This window comes from Cryptomeria japonica, chromosome 7 (genome assembly GCF_030272615.1).
Source record: "Cryptomeria japonica chromosome 7, Sugi_1.0, whole genome shotgun sequence".
NCBI classification, from domain to species: domain Eukaryota; kingdom Viridiplantae; phylum Streptophyta; class Pinopsida; order Cupressales; family Cupressaceae; genus Cryptomeria; species Cryptomeria japonica.
Genome location: NC_081411.1, coordinates 53,229,355 through 53,240,328, shown reverse-complemented (window position 1 = coordinate 53,240,328; position 10,974 = coordinate 53,229,355).

Sequence of the window (10,974 nt, the reverse complement as noted above, 5' to 3'; positions counted from 1 at the left end):
ACATTAGTAGTAATCAACAAGCAGACTATTGATATGGTTTTTGATCTAGACTGGGAAGTCGAGGAAAGCATCGATATGAAGAAACTCTCACAGGAATTCTTTAGTCTGGAAAATATCTACAGGACTTGGAGGCTACCTGTCCACAGGCCAAAAGTGGGTGGGTCATTTGTTCAGTTTGGCAAAAGTGACAAGGTGCCATTTGATGTCAACCACTTCCATCCATATTTCAAGTATACGTATTATACTGCAGCCCAAGTACTAGGCATAGAGGCTCATCCACTCATGGATGTTGGGATTATGGTTTTGTGTGCTGATATTCAATCAAAAGACCCTAGGTCATTTGATTTTGCTACTTATGTTGCGGATACCTTGAATCATGGGCTGGAAAAAATGAAAGGAGACCTCGTGAATGTTCACTTTTCATTATACTCCATGTTAATGCATATTCTTCTTTATTGTGGACAAGAAATTAACTTCTGGCCAGATGAGTTCAGCATCAGGTCTTATGATAAGAATGGTCTGAAGAAGCCGGTTCAGTTGTGGGTATCAGCATGGGACCAGAGGTTTATGAACAACCAATATTGGCATTTTCAAGAATACTTTGTGAAACCTCTCAGTGCAGCTTTTGGACAACGCAGGGATTATACTTTGTCCCCTGAAATTAAGAGGTTCCTCAGGCCAAAGGATTTTTCTCCAGAATCACAGATTGAACACAATTGGGGTGATTGGTATTGCCATGATAATCACACGGAGATAAGGGTATTTGGATATGAAGGGCAACCACACATGCTTCCAATTACGGTGCCAGACAGAGTGGCTAGCTTGGAGATTATAAGGCAATTGTCTATTGCCAGTGCTAAACATTTAACTGACTTTGGTAAACAATCTATTGTTCCAGGTCTATTAGTTTTCTCTGATTTCATTGTCAAAAGTTCAAAGAGTTATCATTTATTACAGAATAAATTAAATTACTATGGCATGACTCTGGGTGAGCCTAGGGAGAGTTTTGATCCCGAAGGATATATAAAAGCTGCCAGAGCCTCACAGAAACTCAAAGCTGGGATACACATGGCCAAAATGCCAGACGACCTAATTAAGAACCTTGAGCGAGAGGAGGCCAAAGTTTTGAAAGGAAAGAGTGAGTTAGTCTGGGAGGCCTACAAATGGAAAAGGGCAAGGGGAATGATAGATGGAGACCTAATTGGAAATCTCCAAGATCCTCTGGAGGTAGCTAAAAGACTGCTTCAACATGAAGCTGAAATTATGCACAGAGTTCCTCCACAATTCCTTCGCTTCATTAATACTGAAAGAGACAGTCAGCCCCTAGCTCACATGTCACCAAAATCAACCGCCAGTAGTATCCCACCTGATTCTCCTCGAGAGGATTATCCTCCAGGTTTCGAAACAGAAATGAACATGGACACAGGAGAAATCAACATCAAAGATGTTGTTGACATAAGAATGACTGAGCATGAGGACTTTATTGCTGATGATGGATTCGCCTCCTCTAGGGAATTTCTCTCATTTCTATATCAATACAAAGGGGCTCATGTCAAACGAAGCATGGCTGGAAAACCAGAGGAAGAACAGATGAAGAGATTACAGGATGAAATTGATGTCCTCATGAAAGATATGACTCCTGAAAAAGGGAGGAAACTATTAAAAGAGGCCGGTGTGATCATCTTCTCTGGTTGGGATATCAATTCAGCACTCTTATTTGATGGTTTTTTGAAGAAGCAAGATTTGAATCAGCAGGTATTGCCCCAGGAGGTAGATAAACTGTTCCTAGGCTCTGGATATGATCCAGACAAGAAGGCTCTCCTACAGTGGGCACTATATCCAAAAGGGAAGAGGCCAATCATTGTGGATATAGAAGAAACCTTTGGGCACCTCATGGTTCATCAGGTTGGAAAGACCGATCCTAGGGTCACTGCGAAGCTCAATCTGGATGTTGCAAGATTGAACTTGGACCAGACAGAGTTTCTGGTCAGAGAAAACATTACATACAAGGGATTATATGAAAAGTCCAAGGAGGAAAACCAGAAGCTGCAAGCAAAGGTATTGCAATTAGAAACGGGTACTCCTATCAGCGAATACACCTCATACCCTGCAGGACGCAGCTTGGATGACGTCTCTGATGCCCTGTACTGGAAATATCAGGCGGAGAAGGCCAATAAACGCGCAGACAATATCCAGCAAAAAATGGACAAATTAGTCAATGACATCATAGGACATCGGTTTAACACCATGCTCTTACAGGTCGAACCATATTGGATAGTTTACAATGGAACCATGAAAGCGCTAACAGAGCATGAGCGGTTAAGAGCACGATTGCAGGGGGTGCTAAGCAATGACGATTCCATGACGCCAGAAGAAAAGGCTGAGGGTAACGCGTATATGGATAGTCATGTCAAATTCGAAGATATGCTGAGAAGAGATCTAAAAGAATTAGATGATGAAAGACCCGTTGGAATGCCTTCTGTCCACAAGGAAGGAGAGGTAATAACCTTGGAGGATTTGCGAAAGGAGCTTGTCAGCGTCAAGGATTGGGCCTTGTCAGAAATTGATCGGAGTAAGGATATGGCCCCTACCGTCAACCAGATGATATTCAAGTACCTGACGCTAGGGGATGAATTAAAAAAGCAAACGCTTCGAATCAAAACATTCAAAGATGATGATTACATTCATCATTTGGGACTTTTGAATCTCTTTTTGCTTAAGTTTAGAAACACTCGAGTTGATGACTAATATTTTGAAAAGACGTGTCTCTTCATGAAAAGCTTGCGTCCTCATATATATATGAGAATGTTTTTGTAATGTAAGAGAGAAGGATTTTGATTAGGATTAGGAGCGAAAGAACAACAGCCTGCAAGTCTTCGTGTATGAACTTCAATGGAATACAAATCTTGATCAATTGTTTCCCTGCATATGCGTTGTGGATTATTTCATTTTCTTTTGGCAATCATCTGTGATATTATCTGATAAAGATAGGGTTATTCATATTCTTAAGATCAAATCTATGCTTTATGTTATAATGTTGTAACAAAAGTTTTGCTTGCGGATTGTAATTGTTCCCTGCAAAGCTTAATTGACTGGTCCCTTAAGGGTAGGGTTAAATTCACTCAATCAGCACATAATGTAAGCATTCATTTGGTTTTGAAAGAAATAGTAACTGACAGGTTCATAAGGGATGAGTTAAAAAACTGTCTCACAGATTCGCACTATAAGCCCTGAAGAAAATTGTAATGACTCTGTAACCCATGCAATAAAGAAGGCACTGGCTTAAATCTCAAGTCATACTCATCGTTTATTTTCACAATTAGTTATTTTGATAGCTACAGGAGTAATTAAGAAACACAAAGCGAAATAACAACCTTGAACTCGTCTGCAATATCTCCATTCAAGGAATTCATGCCATTTCAAGATCAGGAGATATCAGAATAGGATAACATATCTGCTATAAAAAGCACTGTTTATTGGAGACATTCAGTGAATAGGTATACCCGCCTAGGTCCTGCAGAGCCTAAAGAGAGAGAGTTAGTAACTAATAGGTTCACTCTATAAGTTGGCCAAGTCAATTGGAGGGTTTGATCATAGGAGTTGGCATTGCCTTAGAACCCATCCAATCTGTTGATTTGAGACCCAACAGATTGGCGACTCTACTGGGGAAATTATAAAGACTCTGCTGTGGGAAAGAGCTCGGAAGAAATAAAAACAATTCATGTCCTCTAGACAAGAGGTGGCGACTCTAAAATAAGAATTTCAATGCACGGGACAAGATCGATTGCGAAAGGACAATCTTTATCCCAATTAGATTTCCCTCAACGAAGGAACAAAAATAAAGAACCCATGAATGATTCCATGAGAGAAAGATACAACCAGCATAAACATGAAGGTAGCCAACACTCGCCCTTAAAGGAACAAGATAGAACAACAACTTCAAGCCCGATGAACGAAGATTTGGTTGCGGCATATAAAGCTCAAAAGGGGCGATGCCAAATTCCCCCTGGTTTTGAAAGTCATGAAGAACGGTCCAGACAATATACACCACCTCCATCAGGATCAGGTATGGCAGATCCTGCAGATAGATTTACAGATTTAACCAGACAAATGATGGAGGCAGCTGCTGAAATGAGAGATTCAGGATGGACTCAGGAATGTTTGGAATTGTGTGCCAAGTTGGGCATAAATGTTGGTGAGGATGACTTTAATAAAGATGTGAACAACTACAAGAAAACATATGCTCAGGGAGTGGGTAGAACAGAGAGTAATGATTTCAAAGCTTATGAGAACCCTCTGTTTGGTAACAGGAGGGATGATCATGTGCAATCAAGTGCACCACCAGTCCAGCAAAACTCACATACAGGCTTCATCCCTCACAATCAGTATCCACCTCCTGGTCAATTTTATAACCAACATCCACCCCCTAATCAGTTTCAGTATCAACACCAGAATCAATACCCTCCTCCTTATCAAAACCAAATGCCCTTGTATGGTAATATGAACCAGAACTTTGTGAACCCTCATGGAGGGCATGGACTAATAAATATGGAACAAATGAGGCAGTTTGATTTTTCAGGAATGATGGTGTATCCATATCCCATCCCAAATGAAATCAGGACAGCAATACCAAAGTTCACAGGAAGTAATGCAGTTTCAGGTGAGGCTCATTGCAAAGCATTTGATGCAGTAATTGAGGATTTTGGTTTGCCATATGAGGATGTCAAGATCAGGTTGTTTATGCAGTCATTAATAGAAGATGCGAGAGACTGGTTTAGAACGTTGCCTGATGCATCCATTAGAAATCTTGCAGAATTCAAAGAAATGTTCCTGGAACAATATGGAGACCATAATAGTCCTGAGTTTGCTTTACATGAAATCATCAGCATTAAGAAAGAGCAAAATGAATCAGTAATTGACTTTAACAAAAGATTCAATAGGGTTTTGAACAAAATCCCTAATAGGATGAAACCAGTACCTGAAGTGAGCATTCTGTACTATATCAATGCTTATGACAGCAAAACAAACTATGAGTTGAGAACCAGAAACCCAAGAGATCTCCGAGATGTTATGAAAGATGCCATTGTTATAGAGAACAATAGAAAGGCTGCTGGTAAGATTGGAAAAAGAGAGGATGCAAGATTGTACAATCCTAAAGCACCCAAGGCCAATAGGGAAGAAGATAAGCTTGACAAAGTTTTAAATGCCCTGAAAGATTTATCTGTAAGAGTAAACAAAACAGAGAAGCAGCAATACTACCGTCCTGAGAGACCTAGACTACATGACATGCCTTACAACACTACATGGAAGGATGGAAAACCGATAGAAAGGAACCATAGAGACAATCAACAAATTCCAGATCCTTTAAAAAGAGCAGTAAATTATACTCAAGACGATGACATGTGGTGCTATGCTTGCAATATGCCACACGCTTCCTCTTTGTGTGCAGTAGCAAAAGGGTTGCAAGAGGAGGAGGATAGCTATGAAAATCATGTGGATGATTCAACTATTAATATGATGTCATTTAGTCAGGAAGGAAGGTCGGACTCTATAAATATTGATCAGTGCTCTGTTTTACCTGTGACCACCAGCAAAAATGAAAGTGTCAAACTCAGAGTCCCTACTGAAGAAGAGAAAAGAAAAATTACAGCTTATGCTGTTGCACAAGCAAAAAGGACTTATGACTTAAGAAACAGGATGGTGAACCCAGAACAAGGTAAACCTGCTAGTCTTTTCATGAAAGAAAACAATGAAGCATTTAAGCAAATGAATAAGGCAACTAAGACTAGGCAAGATGATAATCAGGGTCCTGATGTTCAAAAGAAAGAAACGGCAAAAACTCTTTCATCACAGCAATCTACCTCGTTTGATATCTCAGCTGCACTAACACAATTAAAAGTCTCTGTCCCATTGATGGAAATCATGAGGTTTCCTGAATATAGGGAAAAAACTTTGGAAATGATTTCAGGTGTCCAAGAAGGGAAGGTTAATGAAAAGAAACGAGAAGTCCCAACAGGTGGCAGTAATGAACAAATGGCTCCAGTTATATACTTAGGGTCCACTATAACTAAAAATCCAACACAAGTAGACCCATTTTACCTCACTTTGGTGATAAACAACAAAAGGGTAAAAAATTGTATGATTGATTCGGGAGCAGCCATAAACGTCATGCCTGTTGGGGTGATGAAAGAATTAGGATTGGAAGTTGATACTACCTTTGGGAAATGCTATGCCATGGACAATAGATCAGTCCCAGTGGTTGGTATCATGAAGAATGTAGAGTTCAGATTAGCAGCCTGTCCAGAAGCATCATATAAAACAGATATCACGGTGGTAGACGTTCCACCAAACTATGGAATGTTGTTGTCTAGACAATGGTCGAATATGATTGGTGGATATGTGCAGCTGGATTTGTCCTATGCTACGATTCCAATAAATGGACAGGAAATAAAAATTGACAGGGAGCCTCGGTCCACATATATCATAGAAGACATGGAAGGAGCAGTGAACCAGGTATGTTTTTTGCAAACTGATATGGACAACTTCCAGGTACAGCTGACAAAACCTAAATTTAAAGAGTGGATCCCCATTGAGTCATGTCTAACTGAAAATAATGGTCAGATATGGAAGATGTTCTTTGATGGGTCTTGTAGCAAAGAAGGGAGTGGGGCTGGAATCCTTTTTATTTCACCTACAGGAGAAACTTACAAATATTCTTTCAAGTTGTTATTTGAATGTACAAACAACATTGCTGAATATGAAGCCCTACTCACTGGTCTTAACATAGCAGTCAAACATGGAATCAAGTTGATAAGTGTCTTTGGTGATTCAGAACTAATAGTCTCACAAGTAAAGGAGAGATATGCCTCGAAGCATTTAAGGCTGAAACAGTACAGGAATGCTGTATGGGATACCATGGAGCTTTTTGATGCTTTTCAGATAACCTGGATAGATAGATCGAAGAACATCATGGCAGATTTTCTAGCAAATATTGCACTAAAAGGCAATGATATAACGCTAACTGGGATATCTGAAGTGGAGATGAAAGTGAGACCATCTGTTCCTGACAACTTGTATAATTGGCAAGTGTTTCAAGATGACGCAGACCTGTTGAACTTCTTACGGTGTGCTGATCATTATCAGGCTCAAGCTATAAATTTTAATGACTTTGTGGAACAAACTAAAGGTAAGGAAACCTTATTTGGACATGAAATTATACAACTGAAGTCAAATAAATTACCAAGAGGCCTGGTAGCATTAGAGAGAACTTTTAATGCTCAAGATGTAATTGAGACCAAAGGGTCAGCTGTTAAAGAAAGTGATGTTGAACAAATCAATCTAGGAAATGAAGAAGCTCCCAAGAATGTTTTTATTGGGAAAAAATTGACTCCTACTATGAAGCAACAACTGGTAGTCTTGTTAAAAAGATATAAACATGTGTTTGCATGGTCTTATGAGGATCTCAAAGCTTACAGGGAAGATCTCTTTCAACATGAGATACCACTTAAGCCAGAAGCTAAGCCATTTAGGCAAAAACAGAGACCAATTAATCCTACATTGCTACCAAAAATGAGAGAAGAAATTATAAAGATGAAAGATGCAGGAATAATAGAACCATGCAGATATTCCACTTGGGTTTCTAACTTGGTACCAGTCAGGAAGAAAAATGGGGATATTAGATTATGTGTAGATTTTAGGAATTTAAACATATCGTCTTTAAAGGATAACTATCCATTGCCAAACATGGATAATATGCTGCAGAAGGTAACAGGGTGTGAGTTGCTGTCCATGATGGATGGATTTTCAGGTTACAATCAGGTGAAAGTTAGAGAAACTGAAAAATATAAAACAGCCTTCACAACTCCATGGGGCACTTATGTCTATGCACGTATGCCATTTGGATTGACCAATGCTGGAGCTACTTTTCAAAGGGCAATGGATGTGGCTTTTGCAGAATTGATTGACATAATCATGGTAGTATACCAAGATGATCTGACTGCGTACTCGAAGAAAGCTGATGATCACTGTGAACACCTTGAGAAGATATTTAAAAGAGCCTTAGAATACGGAATTTCCTTGAATCCCAAGAAATGTCACTTTGGTGTTGAAGAGGGAAGACTACTTGGACACATAGTATCCAAGGAGGGGGTGAGAATTGACCCTGAAAGGGTAGCAGCTATTAAAGAGGTTCCCATCCCCCGAACTCTCAAAGCCATTCAGTCATTTCTGGGACAAATTAATTTTGTGAGAAGATTCATTTTGAATTTCGCAGACATAGTGAAACCTATAGTAAGGATGTTGAAGAAAGAGGCAAAAATTGACTGGACTGAAGATGCAATTGATTCCTTTGTGGCTATTAAAAGAGCAATTTCTGAGGCACCAGTACTAATTTCCCCAGATTTTGGCAAACCATTTATGATATTTTCATTTGCCTCTTGTCATACTATAGCAGCAGTGTTGTTACAGAAAAATTCAGAGGGATATGAGCAGCCCATTGCATACTTTAGCAAGTCTTTAAGCCCTTCAGAAGTAAAATATGAGATAAATGAAAAACAGGCCTATGCTCTGGTCAAAGCAGTAAAACAATTCAGGCCATACCTAGTAGGGGCCGAAGTTATTGCTTATGTTCCCAATGCAGCAGTAAAAGATATCTTCAGACAAACTGAGGTCACGGGCAAAAGATGCAAATGGATCAATCAGATACAAGAATTTGACATTGAGCTTAAGATTTCACAGGTTATCAAAGGACAAGGATTGGCCAAACTCATGACAGGAACTGAAATTGAAGGGTCTGATGTGAATCAGGTTGGATGGGAAGAAGCTAACTTCAGTATTGAGAAAACATCATGGTACACTGATATCATATATTACCTTAAGCACTTAAAGTGTCCAGATGCTATGACCGATAGTCAGAAGAGAGCTTTGAAGTTAAAATCAGCAAGGTATGTGATTGTAAATGGGGACTTATACTGGAAAAACAGAGATGGGATATTGCTATTGTGTCTGGACAACTACCAGGCAGGCAAGGTTCTTCATGAAATGCATGATGGGGTTTGTGGTGGCCATTTCTCAGCTAAGACTACAGCACATAAAATATTGAGAGCCGGATATTATTGGCCATGTGTCTTCAATGATTCCTATAGATATGTCAGAAAATGCGAAGCTTGTCAAAAATTCTCAAGCAAAACTAAGTATCAAGGATCACTCCCGTTGAGGCCAATGTTGACTGAGGAACCATTCCAACAGTGGGGAATTGACTTTATAGGGGAAATATCAGAAAAATCCAGTGGAGGACACAGATGGATATTGGTTGCTACAGATTATTTTACCAAATGGGTGGAGGCAATACCTACCAGGCAGGCCACTAGCAAGGTGGTGATAAAATTCTTAATGGAGAACATTATTACTAGGTTTGGTGTTCCTGCAAGAATCATCTCGGATAATGGCATGTCTTTTAGATCAGAGGAACTCAACAATTTCTGTGATGAATATGGCATTAAGATATCACATTCTTCTCCTTATCACCCCCAGGGGAATGGGCAGGCCGAATCAAGCAACAAGAACATCCTGAAGATCATTAAAAAGATGCTGGGGCAGAACAAAAAAGCATGGGACTCAAAGTTGAATCTTGCATTATGGACAGACAGGATAACTGTGAAAAGATCCACAGGAAAATCTCCATTTGAATTGGTTTATGGCAAAAGGGCCAGACTACCTTTGGATAATCTTCTACCTGTACATAGATTTATGATTCAAGAGGAAATAGATGTTGAAGATCCATCACAAGAAAGAATAATGCAGCTAGTAGAACTTGATGAAGTCAGGGCAGAAGCTCAAAGGCAAAATATCAGGATTCAGAATCAAATGAAGAGGTTGTATGACAAGAGGACATCTCATAGGAAATTTTGTGTAGGAGACTGGGTTTTAATGTGGAATGCCAGGAGTCAAGACAAAGGCAAGCATGGTAAATTTGAAGCCTTATGGATCGGCCCATATGTGATCATAGACAAAGGGGGGGAGGATTCTTATTTGCTCCAAAACGCGACAGGGGAGGTCCAGGAATTGCCAGTACATGGGCAATTCTTAAAGAACTTCTTCTCCTGAAGCACTCCGCATCACCTGTACAGTAGGGTAGGATCCGTTTCCATTGTAAATACCATCATGTCTACGAAACCAGAGATTCTGGATTCTTGAAGGCATAGTTCAGAATGCCTCCATCCTCAGTCAGAGCCGCTGTTGAGCACTATTTTTTAAAAAAAAAGAAAAAATATAATAAAAATAAAAAATAATACTATATGTTTCCATAAGCATGAAGACTAATGGATATTTCGGCCAGTAAGCTGTGTCGAGCACTGCAGGAGAGGTTTCATCGAAAGAGCGTTTTCATCGACACAGGGCATATAAAGCGCTAAGCAAAGGTGTTTCCGTAAGAAGTTACCTTCGATGAACGCAAGAAACCGCTCATCGATACCCCATGTTTCATCGAAAAGGATAAAAGCAAAAAGACAAAAGGTGATTTCGAAGAAATATCGTTACCGAGGAAACTCAAGAGGCATTCATCGAAAAGCAAGTCTCATCGATGAACGTGGTGTCGAACAAAAGAAAGGCTGTTTCATCGATAAAAAGGGATATCGATGAAAAGGGGGATATCGATGAACACTCATAAGCCTTCATCGAAGAAAGAAACTCATCGAAAGTATGGCATCGATGAAACTCACGAGCAATTTGTCGAAAAGGGAGACCATCGATGAAAAAGTAATTTCGATGAGTCTTAAAAGCGGCTTCTCGACGTAAGTTTTTCACCGAAACAGTATTATCGAAGAAAGTGAGCTTTCGATGGAAGATTCGAACACTCGGCCGAAGGCAAGGGTTTCATCGATAATTTGAAACGCGCGCACTTTGAGCAGACTGTACTTCCCGCGAAGGAATTAAAGGCCCAGTTGAAAAGTGTCACATCTGCAATTAAATTTAAAA